Source organism: Ovis canadensis, chromosome 3 (genome assembly GCF_042477335.2).
Source record: "Ovis canadensis isolate MfBH-ARS-UI-01 breed Bighorn chromosome 3, ARS-UI_OviCan_v2, whole genome shotgun sequence".
NCBI lineage: Eukaryota > Metazoa > Chordata > Mammalia > Artiodactyla > Bovidae > Ovis > Ovis canadensis.
In genome coordinates, this window is record NC_091247.1 from 178,399,866 (window position 1) to 178,416,542 (window position 16,677).

General features: G+C 42.6%; 1 non-coding gene across 1 annotated transcript; it reads right to left on the reverse strand.

Moving 5' to 3' along the window:
* Positions 1–11,882: 11,882 nt before the first annotated feature.
* TRNAK-CUU (transfer RNA lysine (anticodon CUU)) lies at positions 11,883–11,955 on the reverse strand. Its single transcript has one exon. It is a non-coding gene; the product is annotated as a tRNA-Lys (tRNA).
* Between the last annotated feature and the right edge of the window lie 4,722 nt (positions 11,956–16,677).

The following is a 16,677-nucleotide window of genomic DNA, read 5'->3' on the forward strand; positions in this document are numbered from 1 at the left end:
CCTGCTTTTACATTTTTAAAAAAGCTGTGAAAAAAGACAGAAAAAGCTGTTAAAAGGGGCTACCTTGCTGGGTCTGGAAAATTGCTCTGTTTTTTTTTTTTTAATTGGAGTACAATTACTTTACAATGTTGTATTACTTTCTGCTGTACAACAACGTAAATCCACTATGAGTACACATATATCCCCTCCCAGTTGAGCTGAGCAATCTGTGCTGTATAGCAGCTTCTCACTGGCTAGTTATTTGCACATGGTAGTATATATATTTCAGAGCTACTCTCAGTTAGTCCCACCTTCCCCTTCCCCCACTGTGTCCACAAGTTCATTCTCTACGTCTGCATCTCTATTTCTGCCCTGCAAATAGCTTCATCTGTACCATTTTTTCTAGATTCCATATGATGTAGATATTGATATAGATAAATACATATGTATGTGTTAATATACAATATTTGTTTTTCTCTTTCTGACTTACTTCCTGCTGTATAACTGACTCTAGGTTCATCCATGTCTCTACACATGACCCAATCTCATTCATTTTTTATAGCTGAGTAGCATGCCATTGTATATAAGGACCACATCTTTATCCATTCATCTGTTGATGGACATCTAGGTTGCTTCCATGTCCTGGCTATTGTAAATAGTGCTGTGATGAACACTGAGGTGCATGTGTCTGTTTGAATTACGGTTTTCTCAGGGTATATGCCTGTAGTGAGATTGATGGGTCATATGGTTCTTTGTACTCTTCAGCCATTTAGGGAATTTCCCATACTTTGGGAATGCAATAAACAAAAATTAAAAGGTTTTTAAAATGTTGTATTTAGTGCTCTGGTTCTTTAGCAGAAATTCAACATATCTTTTAAACAGCATCAGTATTTTTGTCTTGTTACTATTTCTGTAACTTTCCAAAACTGCATATGCTATGAGTGATCAGTCCAACTTTATTTTTTCCATTTTTGTATATGATTTTGCAGAACATAGGTTTTTTTTAAAAAAAAAAAAAAACATAACTCGTAATAACTGTCAACTAGCCATAGCTCTTTCTGTCTCCCATGTTCTCCTTCTCCTTCCAGTCTCCTATCAAATCCAGTCTTACATCAATCATCTCATACTGTCTACCATGTAGAGAGACAGGTCTTAGAGATCTTCTAACATCTGTTACTTCCAGGAGAGACAGAGGAGTGTATTTGACACTTGAAGTGACTGTTATGACGAAGCAACGCTATGTCTCCAAAGGAGCAGCCAGATACCAAGCAAAGGACTTTAGTTCTCATACACACTGGAAATAAATTAAGGACTATTTCTTCTCAAAAAGGCTTTCCAGGTGCTCAGAGGTAAAGAATGCACCTGCCAATGCAGGAGATACCAGAGATGGCAGCTCGATCCCTGGGTTGGGAAGACCCCCTGGAGGACGAAACAGCAAATCACTCCAGTGTTCTTGCCAGGAAAATCCTGCGCTGTCCATGGTATCACAAAGAGTCAGACACAACTGAGTACACACACCATTTCTTAAAAAAAAGAAAGTTCCTTTTAAAAGCATTTGTCTGTAGAGGACACCATAGAATTTCAACACTCAAGTGATAACAGCAAGTCATTCAATAGCAAATATCTTTCCATTTCATAGCTCATACCCCCAGGCCACCCAACATTTCTTGGATAAACACAGTTTCACAATCTCAAGACACATGCATTAGTTTCAAAGGAAATGGTTTAATTTCACAAGGTACTAGCCTAGACTCAGAAGTATTAATTAACTACCTAACAGTCTATGAAGTCTTAATCCACAGGCTGCTGTTTTTAGTAGCTTATGAAGTAAGTTTAGTGACAGTTATTTCTTACAGAAGAAAAACATGCTAAACATCAAGGATAGTATAAGCATTCCAACCCAATTTGATTATATCTAATAAATGATTGGTTAATCAAAAAAAAGCAAGAAATCCAAATATTCTTCCTATATATTTTTTTTTATTTGTTTAAAACATACATCTGCATATGTCTGCATACTGTTAACCAAACTTTTGATGTAGGGTCAAGGCCTTTTCTTTGAGCATGGGTCTAAGAGCTGATGGAGTTTCAACTTTCCTTTCTTGCATAAGCTGCATTCATAATATACATCTACAATTACCCACCTGCAGTTTCTAGTTTCCATTTCCTAAAGTAGAGTGGAATGCTTCCAGAGTGAGCTAAATGCAAATTCATTCTAGATTTAGTAATTTCCCCTTATATTCTTACTACTATCAATAATTGTAAGCCTAATTTAAAACTATTTCTGAAGCATTCAACTTAGTACTTTCAAAGAAACAACTCGTTTGCCTTCATGTAATATTTAATTGTTACATGATCATAATACATACACAACTGGCAGACACACGTTAGAGAAAAGACAACGGATTCTTGACAAACATAATACTCACCGGTGAGAGAAATAGATGGATAAAATAGACACCCACAGCAGATAGCAATATGCTGTGGGTATCATAATGTCCTGCTAAGGAGATGGGGGAAGTTGGTGAATCTGGAGGAAGCAGAAAGTCAGTTAAGTTGGGGGTTGTAAGAGAATATTTACTGTCATCTGGGAGTATATAGTCTTTAAATACTTCAGTTTTGGAGTAACTGAAACCCAGATGGCATGTGCCAGCAGCTGTGACATGGAACTTTTACAGAAGACAAAGAGTTGAAAGATAATATTCAAGATTTTCTAATCTCAAGCCTTTATGTAACAGAGAAGTACATTTTAGCTCAAAGAATACAGGTGACTTTTCCAAATTCACTCAGCTGATTAATAGTGAAAACAAAAGTCCTCACTCCTGAGTCAACATACAGTTCAGTTCAGTTCAGTTGCTCAGTCATGTCTGACTCTTTGCGACGTCATGAACTGCAGCACGCCAGGCCTCCCTGTCTATCACCATTTCCCAGAGTTCACCCACACTCAAGTCCATTGAGTCGGTGATGCCATCCAACCATTTCACCCTCTGTCGTCCCCTTTTCCTCCTTCCCTCAATCTTTCCCAACATCAGGGTCTTTTCAAATGAGTCAGCTCTTCACATCAGGTGGCCAGAATACTGGAGTTTCAGCTTCAACATCAGTCCTTCCAATGAACACCCAGGACCGATCTCCTTTAGGATGCACTGGTTGGATATCCTTGCAGTCCAAGGGACTCTCAAGAGTCTTCTCCAACACCACAGTTCAAAAGCATCAATTCTTGGGCACTCAGCTTACCCCATAGTCCAACTCTCACATCCATACATGACTACTGGAAAAACCATAGCCTTGACTAGGCGGGCCTTTGTTGACAAAGTAATGTGTCTGGTTTTTAATATGCTATCTAGGTTGGTCATAAATTTCCTTCCAAGGAGTAAGCGTCTTTTAATTTCATTGCTGCAATCACCATCTGCACTGATATTGGAGCCAAAAAAAAAATAAAGTCTGCCACTGTTCCCCCATCTATTTGCCATGAAGTGATGGGACTGGATGCCATGATCTTCGTTTTCTAAATGTTGAGCTTTAAGCCAACTTTTTCACTCTTCTTGTCCACTATCATCAAGAGGCTCTTTAGTTCTTTTCACTTTCTGCCAGAAGGGTGGTGTCATCTGCCTATCTGAGGTTATTGATATTTCTCCCAGCAATCTTGATTCCAGCTTGTGCTTCATCCAGCCCAGTGTTTCTGGGCTGGAAGTACTCTCCATATAAGTTAAATAAGCAAGGTGACAATACACAGCCTTGATGTACTCCTTTTCCTATTTGGAACCAGTCTGTTGTTCCATGTCCATTTCTAACTGTTGCTTCCTGACCTGCATATAGGTTTCTCAAGAGGCAGGTCAGGTAGTCTGGTATTTCCATCTCTTTTGGAATTTTCCAGTTTATTGTGATCCACACAGTCAAAGGCTTTGGCATAGTCAATAAAGCAGAAAGAGATGTTTTTCTGGAACTCTCTTGCTTTTTCCATGATCCAGCAGATGTTGGCAATTTGATCTCTGGTTCCTCTACCTTTTCTAAAACCAGCTTGAACATCTGGAAGTTCACAGTTCACATATTGCTGAAGCATGTCTTGGAGAATTTTGAGCATTACTTTACTAGCGTGTAAGATGAGTGAAATTGTGTGGTAGTTTGAGCATTCATTGGCACTGCCTTTCTTTGGGATTGGAATGAAAACTAACCATTTCCAATCCTGTGGCCACTGCTGAGTTTTCCAAATTTGCTGGCATATTGAGTGCAGCACTTTCACAGCATCATCTTTTAGGATTTGAACTAGCTCAATCGGAATTCCATCACCTCTACTAGCTTTGTTCATAGTGATGCTTCCTAAGGCCCCACTTGACTTCACATTCCAGGATGTCTGGCTCCAGGTGATCACACCATTGTGGTTATCTGGGTCATGAATAGTTCTTCTGCGTATTCTTGCCACTTCGTCTTAATATCTTCTGCTTCTGTTAAGTCCGTACCATTTCTGTCCTTTATTGAGCCCATCTTTGCATGAAATTTTCCCTTGATATCTCTAATTTTCTTGAAGAGCTCTCTAATCTTTCCCATTCTATTGTTTTCCTCTATTTCTTTGCACTGATCACTGAGGAAGGCTTTTTTATCTCTCCTTGCTATTCTTTGGAACTCTGCATTCAGATGCTTATATCTTTCCCTTTCTCCTCTGCTTTTTGCTTCTATTCTTTTCACAGCTATTTTAACATGTCCTCAGACAACCATTTTGCCTTTTTGTATTTCTTTTGCTTGAGGATGGTCTTGATCCCTGTCTCCTGTACAATGTCATGAACCTCTGTCCATAGTTTATCATGCACTCTGTCTATCAGATCTAGTCCCTTAAATCTATTTCTCACTTCCACTGTATAATCATAAGGGATTTGATTTCGGTCACAACTGAATGGTCTAGTGGTTTTCCCCACTTAAGCCTGAATTTGGCAATAAGGAGTTCATGGTCTGAGCCACAGTCAGCCCCCAGTCTTGTTTTTGTTGACTGTATAGAGCTTCTCCATCTTTGGCTGCAACGAATATAATCAGTCTGATTTTGGTGTTGGCCATCTGCTGATGTCCATGTATAGAGTCTTCTCTTGTGTTGTTGGAAGACGGTGTTTGCTATGACCAGGGCGTTCTCTTGGCCAAACTCTATTAGCCTTTGCCCTGCTTCATTCTGTACTCCAAGGCCAAATTTGCCTGTTACTCCAGGTGTTTCTTGACCTCCTACTTTTACATTCCAATCCCCTATAATGAAAAGGACATCTTTTTTGAATGTTAGTTCTAGAAGGTCTTGTATGTCTTCATAGAACCATTCAACTTCAACCTACAGGGTGCTAGTTATTATCTATTTACCTCCATCCCACCTACAACTACTTTCCTCTCTCTTCTGGGAAGATCTGTGCCACAGGTGGCTTGTCTCCACTGAGTGTATCACCAGTCTTCCTCTTCTTTTGCCTCCCAGTCAGGTTTGGATTGCAGGAGGCACTGAGAGGCTGAGGGGATGAAAGAGGAAGGCGTCTAGTTCTCCTGCTGTGTTTCACCACAGTACCAGCACGCCCTTCTACATTATACTTTCTTTCAGCAGACAGCTCCACCTTCCACCAGGCACTGGTAAGAACACCTAGAAATAGCCACTGCCTTCCAGCCTCCTTATTTTAACTCCCTCGTGCCTCAAGTTATAGAGCCTAAATCCTCCCACTTCTCAGCATATTGCTCCTTTACTAAACTCTTTTCTCTGAGATGCCCACTTCTTAAAATGTCCTGATGTTTTATTTGTTTATTTACTGACTGAAAGATCCTAGTTCCCCAACCAGGGACTGAACCCAAGCCCCCTGCATTGGGAGGTCAGAGTCTTAACCACTGGACCACAAGGGAAGTCCCTGTGAGACTCTTTTAAATGTGCCAAATATTTCTTTCTGGATCCTAGTTATAGGGCCAGTTATCACTATATGATTCTCCAATCATATTTTCCCCTGCCCTGAAAACACAAAATCTTCACTTTTTAAAATTTACACCAGCACTTTAAGGGCAACTAATGGAATATCTTGATTTTATCTTGTGTTTTCAGACATTTCTTTAGGAAGTGTTGTAGCCTGGATTTCTTTGGGTTTATCTACTTGGGATTCTCTCAGCTTCCTGAACATGCGGGTTTATGTCTTTCACCAAATTTGGGGAATTTCCAGTCATTATCTCTTCAAATAGTTCTCTGTGTTACTCTGTCTCCTCTCCTTCAGGGACTCCAACCGCTCTTGGTTATCATCATGTGTGTCCCCCAGGGGTTTGTTGTTGGTTTTATCAGTCCATTTTCTCTCCCTTGTTCAGATTGGGGGAATTCTGTTGATCTGTCTGAATACTTGGATTTTAAAAAAGAGAGAGATGTGAAAAAATCTTATTAGAAATGTATGTCTAAGGCATTTCGCTGAGAATTCATAACATACTTTTCTTCCAAAGCTCTATATACAACTGCTGCTGCTGCTGCTGCTGCTTCTAAGTCGCTTCAGTTGTATCCAACTCTGTGAGACCCCATATATACAACTAGATTCTTATTTTCCTGTCATGATTTAACTGTTACTTTTGCAGGAAGTAGCTCCAATTTTATTTCCTTTATTGATCTTTTCACAATGTGTACTGATGTTGTTTATAGGTTTTTAGTGGTTTCTTTTCTGCTTCCTTCCCTGGGGAGCCAGCTTTCAAGGGCAGGGATCAAACCTTGTTCACTACTGGTTTGCACTGAGCTGGCTCTCTGCAAATATCATTATGAACAAAAAGTGAATAAATCTACTACCCCTTATATAACCAAGAAGAAACAACTGGCAGGTCCACATATTTTAGTGATGCGGCTGAAGTTGGACCAAGAAAAAGATAACACCTATGCTCACAACCTGGGAATTTTAACTTCCTGGGGTGTGTAACCTCCAATAAGGGGAGCCCACTTGTGGCCCCTTCTTACCCAGATATGCCTACAAATCTTAGTAAAATCAAATTTAACTGGTATCCAAAAATTGTTCAGACTAAAAGATTAATACAAATCTTTAATTCCAATCTGTTGAGGAAAGACGGAAGAAGGTTTAGATTTATTTCTGTTGTTATGTCCGACTCTTTGCGACTCTTTGCAACCCCATGGACTGTAGCACACCAGGCTTCCCTTCACTATCTCTTAGAGTTTGCTCAAACTCTTGTCCATTGAGTGATGCTAACTAATCATCTCACACAACAAATTCCTTAAAAGCCTTTTCCCCTAACTTCCTGCCCCATCTTCTCCCCTTCCTTCCCCACTTCTCCGTACTCTCTCCCCTTCCTGCTCTCTCCTATATTGCAACACAGTCCTCCATTTCTCCCCACAACAAGCCCCCAAAGCCCTCCTCCACACCAGCTGGCACCATAGGCTCCTTCGCCCTTTCTTCTCTGCCCTCCTTGACATTGTCATTTTTCTTCTCTTGCTCTGCATACATTTTGGATTCTTTTTTTTTTTTTTTTCCTTCTGGTTCTTTGCTCTCCTATCACCCTGCTCTGATATACAAGGCCAAGAAGCTCCCTGGAGAGGGCAGAATCTTCCTTGCTGGTCAGTTTGAAGAGGAGACCAAGTGGGCGGAGGCACAAGAAAGGATTCTCACTCTGGAAGGAAGGGGAGGGGGGAGGATGCCGTGTAAAAGAGAGGTGACAAAAAGCAAAAACAAGTCCCTTCCCCACCTCACAGTGACATTCGCACAGACAAGGACAAGATGCCATTGTAACTGTACCTGTTGGTTCATTTCACAGATTTCTCTCCCCTCCCTAGCCACTCCCCTGTCCTCCAGGTGTTTCTCCCTCTCTGTTGTTTTGTCCTACAAGGTTTCAATCAGGGTTTTCCAGCCTATGAATGATAAGAACTATGCACTGTGGGCTCAGAACAGAAACTGCCATTTTACTTCCTCACTCTGAAGAAGGCACAATTCAGTAAGAAACTTGAAACACAGCCTAGAAGTATTTATCTCACTGTTGAAGGTAATGGTTTAAAAAAGCTTAAATGAGGGCTTCCCTCAGCGGCCCAGTGGTTAAGAATCTGCCTTAGCTGGGGACATGGGTTCACATCCCACATGCCATGGAGCAGCTAAGCCTGTGCACCACAACTACTGAGCCTGTGCTCTAGATCCTGGGAAGCACAACCCCTGAGCCCACGTGCAACAGCTGCTCACCCTAGAGTCTGTGCTCTGCAACAGGAGAAGTCACCACAATGAGAAACCTGGGCACTGCAACTAGAGAGACATCCCCATTCGCTGCAACTAGAGAAAGCCCGCAAGTAGCAATGAAGACCCACTGCAGCCAACAAATGCTTAAACAAACTGGCTTCAAGCTATGAAAAAGTAGCAGCAGAGGTTAGGGTCCTAGGCTCTGGAGAGTGACTGAGCTATTTCAGTCCCACCACTAAGCAGTGGCCTAAGCCCCTATCCAGATGCTGAGCATCCCTGATGCCAGCTACTCTTTTGGGAAATGCAAAGGATAATATGCTGCCCCAGAGGGGTTCTCTGAGGGTGAAAGAAATACTTCAGGTGAAGTGTTAAATCAATACCTGGCAGATAGTCAAGTTCAACGAACTTTAGCTGTTGTCAATGCTGTTGTTGAATCACACATAGGCTGACTGATCTTATCCCAGAAAACAAGGAAGTGTGGGTTTATGAAAGACAAACAGGCCAAAAAGGGTTGGGACCAATATTTGCATATCTATCTAGCCAAGGGCCTTATCGGATACCCCTCAACATGTCCTAACTGGCTTTCATTCAGTCCTTCCTCTGGTTTACATGTGAAGGACAGCAACATGCAACTTTTCACTCACAAGAAATCATGCAGAATGTAGGGCCCACAAGACACCGTGAGTCTCCCCTGGGGCACAGAGGTACAAACAAGCGCTTTGCACACTGAGAGATTACAGGAGCCCACCTTCCAGAGGGGCTGGGCCAATGGACCCAATGGCCGGGGCACTCATAGAAGATTCCAGGCCTTCTGTTCTCTCAAACGTCCACAGAATTTAAATGGCGGGAGGTGGGGGCGGGAGTGAGGGGCCAGAGAGGGAGGGTGATCAGCACAAAGGCACCGTGAGTAAAGGCGACTTGCTATATTAATCCGTGTGATTAATCCAGCATGCTAAGGAAGAATCTTTACAGAATCGAAACTTGTGTGGTTTTGATCCAGGGAGATTAGAAAACAGTGTTGCTTTTATTTGCCAGTGCCTCCTTGGCTTTGCACTAGAGCTGTATTCTTTGGAGTCCAGTAGGAACAAAGGAGGAAGCATTTCTGTGAGCATGGGGAGCAAGGGCACATTGACAAACGTCCTTCTTCCCCTCCCCTTCTGGGAGACCCTTCCTGAATTTCCCAAGAACTAGGCCCAGGGATTGTGTTTGCATTATTTCCCTCCAAAAGCCAAACGACTGAAAATTTCACCCCTCCTCCACCCAGTGCAGATTTCTGTCAACCCGTGAAAAGTGGTTTTCACCCAGGCCTGGGTGGATGGCAGATCCCACCCCAAGCTCTTTGCAAGAGAGCGGCAAGAATGGCGCAGAAGCTTTCACGGTTCCAGTGGGAATCACAGCTTCTTCAGGAGGGGAAGTAGCCCGAAAGCATCCTGTCAGAAACCGAGAAGAACGGGAGCCTTTGGAAATGGCAGGGAAAGAGCAAGAAAGCCTCCAGCAAATGCAAACTTATCTGGGTGAGGCCTAGTCAGGCTTCATCCACCTCTGGTGGGCTATGAGGTAATTCTGAAGACTGACGTGAGCTACATCTGAGCAAACAATGACATTTTGAAGCCATTTCATCTCTCCTAATTATACTTGGGAAAGTAAAAGTGAAAATGGCTTTGTTGTGTCTGACTCTTTGCAACCCCATGGACTACACAGTCCATGGAATTCTCCAAGCCAGAATACTGGAGTGGGTAGCCTTTCCCTTCTCCAAGGCATCTTCCCAACACAGAGATCAAACCCAGGCCTCCTGCATTGCAGGCGGATTCTTTACCAACTGAGCTATCAGGGAAGCCAAATTATGCTTGGGAGGAGCAAATATAAGTCTTTTCCTGGAAGCTTCCGGGGTCTATGTTACAGGGGTCTCCAACCTTGGGAAGACTTTTCCAGCCAGTGGATTGTGCTGAAGCCACCCTCAGTGCCAGCAGAATGGTGGTGAGAGGCAGCAGTCACAGGAAGCCTCCCAGGGCATGTTTAGGGACAGAGAAGCACTTCACTCTCAGCTCTAGAAAGAGAACCATGGTTTGCCAGTGAAGTGACATGAGTGAGGAGAACAAGACCCCAGCTCTCCCTCTCCCCTTCCTGACCCTTCTTATAGTTCTCCAGGCCATGATCCCTAAGCTACTGCCAAGACTAAGGCCAGCAGGAGGAGAGCTCCCAGCTGAATGCCAAGGTCACCCAGCTACTATTAGTCAGTGTGTGAAAGTGAATGTGTTAGTAACTCAGTTGTGTCCTACTCTTTGCAACCCCATGGACATAGCCCACCAGGCTCCTCTGTCCATGGGATTCTTCAGGCAAGAATATTGGAGTGGGCTGCCATTTCCTTATCCAGGGGGTCTTCCTGACCCAAGGATTGAACCCAGGTCTCCTGCATTGTGGGGAAGACTTCTTACCATCTGAGCCACCAGGGTTCATAAAAAAGCTGAAAGTTTATGAGGCCTCACCGTTAGAAATAATTTTACACTCCCCTGACTTTTCTCACTGTTGTTCCCCTGTTCCCAGCATGGTGCTTGGTGCAGAGTCAGCATTTAATAAATGTTTGAACTGTGTCATAGAACTCATACCAGCCAGCTCTCTTGCCCTTTGATAAATTCTTAATCTTGCTACTAAATTATAAGATCTTCAAGGATAATCACATTGACAGATTTATCCATGTGTCCCCCTTCCCCTGCCAACACCTAGCAGAACATCCAGAACATGGTAAGTTTTTAGTAAGTGGTGGTTGACTCTGTGGTCTGTGGCATAATCTCCTTACATGCAGTCTTGTCATAGGGATCGCTGGACAGCATGACTTGTGTTTGCACATGTGTGTGTTTGTGTTTGTGTGCATGGACAGACACATACTCTTGTCTGCATTTACATCTGTATTGGTGTACATGTGGGGTTTCCCTGGTGGCTCAGATGGTAAAGAATCTGCCTGGATTGCAGGAGACCTTGGTTCAATCCCTGGTTCAGGAAGATCTCCTGGAGAAGGGAATGGCTACCCACTCCAGTATTCCTGCCTGGAGAACCTGAGGAACCTGGTGGGCTATAGTCCATCAGATCATGTACATATCTTGCTCTGAAAGGAGCAGCACCAAGGAAAGTGAGAAGTGGGAGGCTATAAGTTTTGGCTAGTTATCAACCCTACTATCTGCAATTTTTTTTTAATATATATTTCTATAACATTCTTCTGACTGACCCTCTGGGTTCTTATCAGTTGACTGAAAATATTCAAAAACAGATAATAGATCATCTGGTCTCCTTCTCTGCTTGCTTTATAGCTCAGGAGACTGATCCAGAAAGGTTAAACAGCTTGTGCAAGGTCACACAGCAGATGATGGAGCCAGGGCCTCACATCTTCTCACCTCCTGGAGTCTCAGCAGCCTAGTTTGAGCTCTACGACTCTTAAAAACCTACTTTTGTTAAAGTTACCAAATGGTCCTAGTTGTCAAATTAAATGAGCATCCCTAGTACGTTTCTTTTCTCTTTCTTTACTATTTTATGCCAACTAGACTCTCCCTCCAGTTGAAACCCATGACCTCCTTTAAACGCTGCTAACAGTCATGCTAATGGTCATCGGCCATGTGATGGGGAACAAGCACATTCCAAGAACTCTATTTTGTGATCCTTATCCCCACAATGAACTCTAGCAGTCAGATATATGATTGTCCTCATTTTTTAAAATTTAATTGGCTGTGCTGTGTTTTAGTTGCAGAACATGGGATCTACTTCCCTGACCAGGGATTGAACCTGGCCCCCTTGCATTAAGAGAGCAGAGTCTTAACCACTGGACCACCAGGAAAGTCCCATGATTGTCCCTATTTTAACTTAGGAATACTAGGAGAAACGAGGATGAGGAACTTGGCCAAGATCACACAATTCATCCATGGTTAACTTGAAATTTAAACTCAAAAGTCAGCCTGTGGATTGGATACTTCCCACCACAGTTGGGAAGTACCAAGGAAAATGAGAAGTGGGAGACCACAAGTTTTAGCTAGTTACCAACCCTACTATCTGCAATTTTTTTAAATACATATTTCTATAAGATTCTGCTGACTGGCCCTCTGGGTTCTCATCGGTTGACTGAAAATATTCAAAAACAGAGAATAGATCATCTGGTCTCCTCCTCCTCTTGCTCCTCCACAATTGTCAGCTCCTGCCTCTTTCTCACCTTTCTTGGTCACAAGCCTTCTCAGTTTCCCCCTCCTTTCGTGTCCCTGAAATATTATCCCTCTGAGTTCCAGTCTCAGCTTTCATTTCTTTTCCCCTCTTTTTATCATCTCATCCACTCTCAAGACTTTCTTACAACCCCTGTATGACTCCATAACCTTTTCCTCAAGCTCAGACCTCTATCCTAGGTCACAAACAAATAAAAGCTCTGTATACAGGTCTACTTCAATATCTGTGTCTGCTAAGGTCCATTGCACAGAATGGTCTCCTTTCCTAACTTCCGCTCCGTTCAGTTCAGACGCTCAGTCATATCAGACTCTTTGCGACCCCATGGACTGCAGCACACCAGGCCTCCCTGTCCATCACCAACTCCTGGAGTTTACTCCTGCTCAGCTGATAAGAAATTTGGTTTAGCTTTATGATATTCCAGTGTCTTTTCTCCTCATGCCACTTGGGTTTGGTTTATTTAAGGCAAAAATAGCAAACTAATCCTTCCTCATTATTTTAACTAAAGGTATATTTGTTACTTTTAACCAAAGGGTTAACACACGCTGCAAGAGGAACACTCCACCTGTCAGCTGAGGCAAGGTCCCAGTTGCTCAGGAAGCCAGTCGAGACTCCAGAAACTCCTTCTTCATCACTACCATCATCCTGGGCCTGGCATCTGATCTCATGATCATGGTCAGAAATGAAAAATCAAAGGCTTATTTTGACTTTGGCTACCATCCATGGGATCGCATAGAGTTGGACACAACTGAGGCAACTTAGCACACACTTAAACTAGACAACTAATGAGAGCATATTGTATAGCCCAGGGGACTCTACTCAGTGCTCTGTGGTGACCTAAATAGGAAGTAAATCCAAAACACAGAGGACATATGTATACATATAACTGATTCACTTTACTGTACAGTAGAAACTAATGCAACATTGTAAAGCAACTCTACTCCAGTAAAAATTAATTTTAAAAATTCCCAGATGATTTGTATATACAATAAAGACATAAAAGACACTTTTATCTAAAGAATAAAATATCTTTCCCATGGTATAGGAGGCTGATCATGACCCATCATCTATTTATCCCTTTCCCAACCCCTGATCTCACAGGGCTCTCTCTGTGATCTGTTTGACAAATTAAGGAACCTGAGGCATCAAAAATCTAAAGAGGCAATTCCCCATCTTCTCCATCCTGGCCACCCTAGAGCCTAGCACAGTCCCTACCTCACAAGACACATGCTGAGTCAAACAGAACTGGATCAATGAACCCTTTAAAACATGGATTTCTGAAATAATACAGTACTACATTCATATTGCATCTTTCATCCAGGTATGGTCTAACCAGAACAAGAAACAATGCAAGGAGAAAAGACAGTCAGTGTCATGAGCTAGATGCATCTTACTGCTTCAAACATGGAAGAGGGCATCATGGGGCAGGGGAGGTGGGGACGTGGTCTTGCCTGTGAAATCCTTGCTGCTCTCAGTTAATTTACTGCCTAAAGTCAAACCCATGCTCTATATATTAAAGCACAACCCCCACCTTTCTTTTGTTTAAGAAGAGCAAACTTTCACCACAAAGATACAAGAACAACAAATATTGATATTCTTGACGGATGGTACACCTCACACCACAGGCCACTCAAGCATCTGCTCGTTACCACCCAGCCCTCCCCTTTGTGGGGAAATCGTGCCAAGTGGCCTCCTGTGTTGAGCGACTGCAGACCGCAAATATTTAAAAGAAATAAATTTCTCTGAATGAAAGCACCTTTCTTTGTTCTTCAACCCCCTCTTCTCCCAAGTCATGTTGATTCTGGGGCTCTGCATACTGCCAGCACCTGGACTTTCAATTGTTTGCTTGCCAAGATCGCTGTGGTTTCCTTGCTTGGTTTTAGGAACCATTATAAGTACAGTAGCCAATGAAGGTGTGTTTTCTTTCTCTCCTGGCAATCTGTAGGGGAAGCATGGGCTTCAGGACACCTAGCAGCAACTGTTATTAGAGTGCAAGGGAAGAGGGATACAAAAATTAAAACTCCTCTGTCTAAGCACTTGTCTCCTAGGAGGACAGGAAATGGACCACCATTGCAGATCAAAAGGAAAGGACTGGATTTCCTCAATAGCCTTAGTATTTGGCAGAGAAATTTTTGAACCTGGTTTTTCTGAAATCCAAAACCATTCTTTTCTTTTAATTAATGAATTTATTTTGTTCCATCAGGCCTTAGTTGCGGCAGTTGGGATCTCTCACTGCGTCATGGGTACCTTCCGTTATGGTGCACCGACTCTCCAGCTGCGGCTCGTGGGCTCTGGAGTGCAGAGGCTCAGGAGTTGTGGTACACAGGTTTAGTTGCTCTGAGGTATGTGGGGTCGTAGTTCTCTGACCAGGAAGCAAACACGCATCCCTTGCATTGAAGAGAGAATTCTTAACCACTGAATTACTTTGGAAGTTTCCAAAACCATTCTTTACCTGAGCATGAAGACTTTCAATCAGAAATAAGTACGCAATTTCAGCAAGCAGAAATTCAAATTGTGACTGAGGGTGGCCACTTAGAATATTACCCCAAGTGTCTAAATACAAATACTGAATAAAGCTACTATTTGACATTAAGCATCACCCACCATTCAATGCAGTAGGATGATGCCCCATGTGATCTTGATTGCTGCTCTTAATCTCTCTCCACTGAGCTATGTTTCAAGGTAGCATTAGAGTTAAGTAAACGTCAACCAAACCGTGTGATCAAGTTAGCGTTGATGACAAACTGGATGGAGGGACAAATGGTTGGTGTAAAGCTTTAGCTTTTCTCTTACCCAAAGCTGACTTCTCAAAGTGTTGCAGCCTCTGTTAATACTACCAATGGGAAGGATGTTTGTTACTTTTCATTCCCTATATATCTTTATCTTACTTCCAGAAGCAATTACTGGGAATCTACACAGCTCAACATTCAAAGAACTAAGATCATGGCATCTGGTTCCATCACTTCATTGCAAATAGATGGGAAAACAATGGAAACAGTGACAGGCTTTATTTTCTTGGGCTCCAAAATCACTGCAGATGGTGACTGCAGCCATGAAATTAAAAGACACTTGCTCCTTGGAAGAAAAACTATGACCAAACTAGACAGCATATTTAAAAAGAGACATTACTTTGTCAAGAAAGATCTGTCTAGTCAAAGCTATGGTTTTTTCAGTAGTCATGTACAGATGTGAGAGTTGGGTTATAAAGAAAGCTGAGCACCGAAGAATTGATGCTTTTGAACTGTAGTCTTGGAGAAGGCTCTTGAAAGTCCCCTGGACTGCAAGGAGATCAAACCAGTCAACCCTAAAGGAAACCAACCCTGATTATTCATTGGAAGGACTGATGCTGAAGCTGAAACTCCAATACTTTGGCCACCTGATGCGAAGAACTGATTCATTGGAAAAGACCCTGATGCTGGGCAAGATTGAAGGCAGGAGGAGAAGGGGATGACAGAGGATGAGATGGTTGGATGGCATCACCAACTCAATGGACATGAGTTTGAGCAAGCTCCGGGAATTGGTGATGAACAGGGAAGTCTGGCATGCTGCAGTCCATGGGGTCGCAGAGTTGGACACAACTGAGTCACGGAGCTTAACTGACACAACTCAAAATCTTGATCCATACAGTTAAGTGAGTGATTCCCCTAAACTTCAGGGATAAAACAAATGCTCAGATCTGACACACCAGCACATTACAATGCTATTAGAGCTGCAGGGTTTGAAGTTCAGAACCAAAGTGATGTAATGAGATCTCATTGGGGCAACCAGGGTCAAGGTTTGACAGTAAGAGACTGCAGGGTCTGGAGTGGCTGCAGCCATCTCATAAACACAAGTGTCTGCTGACTTTAAATTACTTTTTGGTGAGACAGCTTGAGTTGGGTGAGCTCTACTACTTTGCCAATTCTGTCTGGTTCTTAGAGACTTGTATTTGTGATATGAGGATCAAAATGCAGTCTGTGGTCATAGGATAGTCTGTTTCACCTTGGGGAAAAGTGATCAGTCCTGATAAGGGTTGTACTAATAAAGAATGATGTGCACTTCACCTTGTTGACACATTCCCTAACCAGTTGAGCCAAAAAGTCTTAGGTAATTTACTCATTCCAAAAGTGAAAGACAAACTACAAACCCTTACAACTAAAATAAAAAGGTATTTTGGTCTTGTCAACATACAGAGGAGCTGAAACCAGCCTCCCTTTGGGGGCTGGATTAGGAAGATCACCAAAGAATTACATAACAAGTGTTTTGAATTATATGAAAATCATTAAGCTGCCTTCATTTTCTTATAAGTGAAAGTGAAAGTGAAGTCACTCAGTCGTGTCCGACTCTTAGCGACCCCATGGACCGCAGC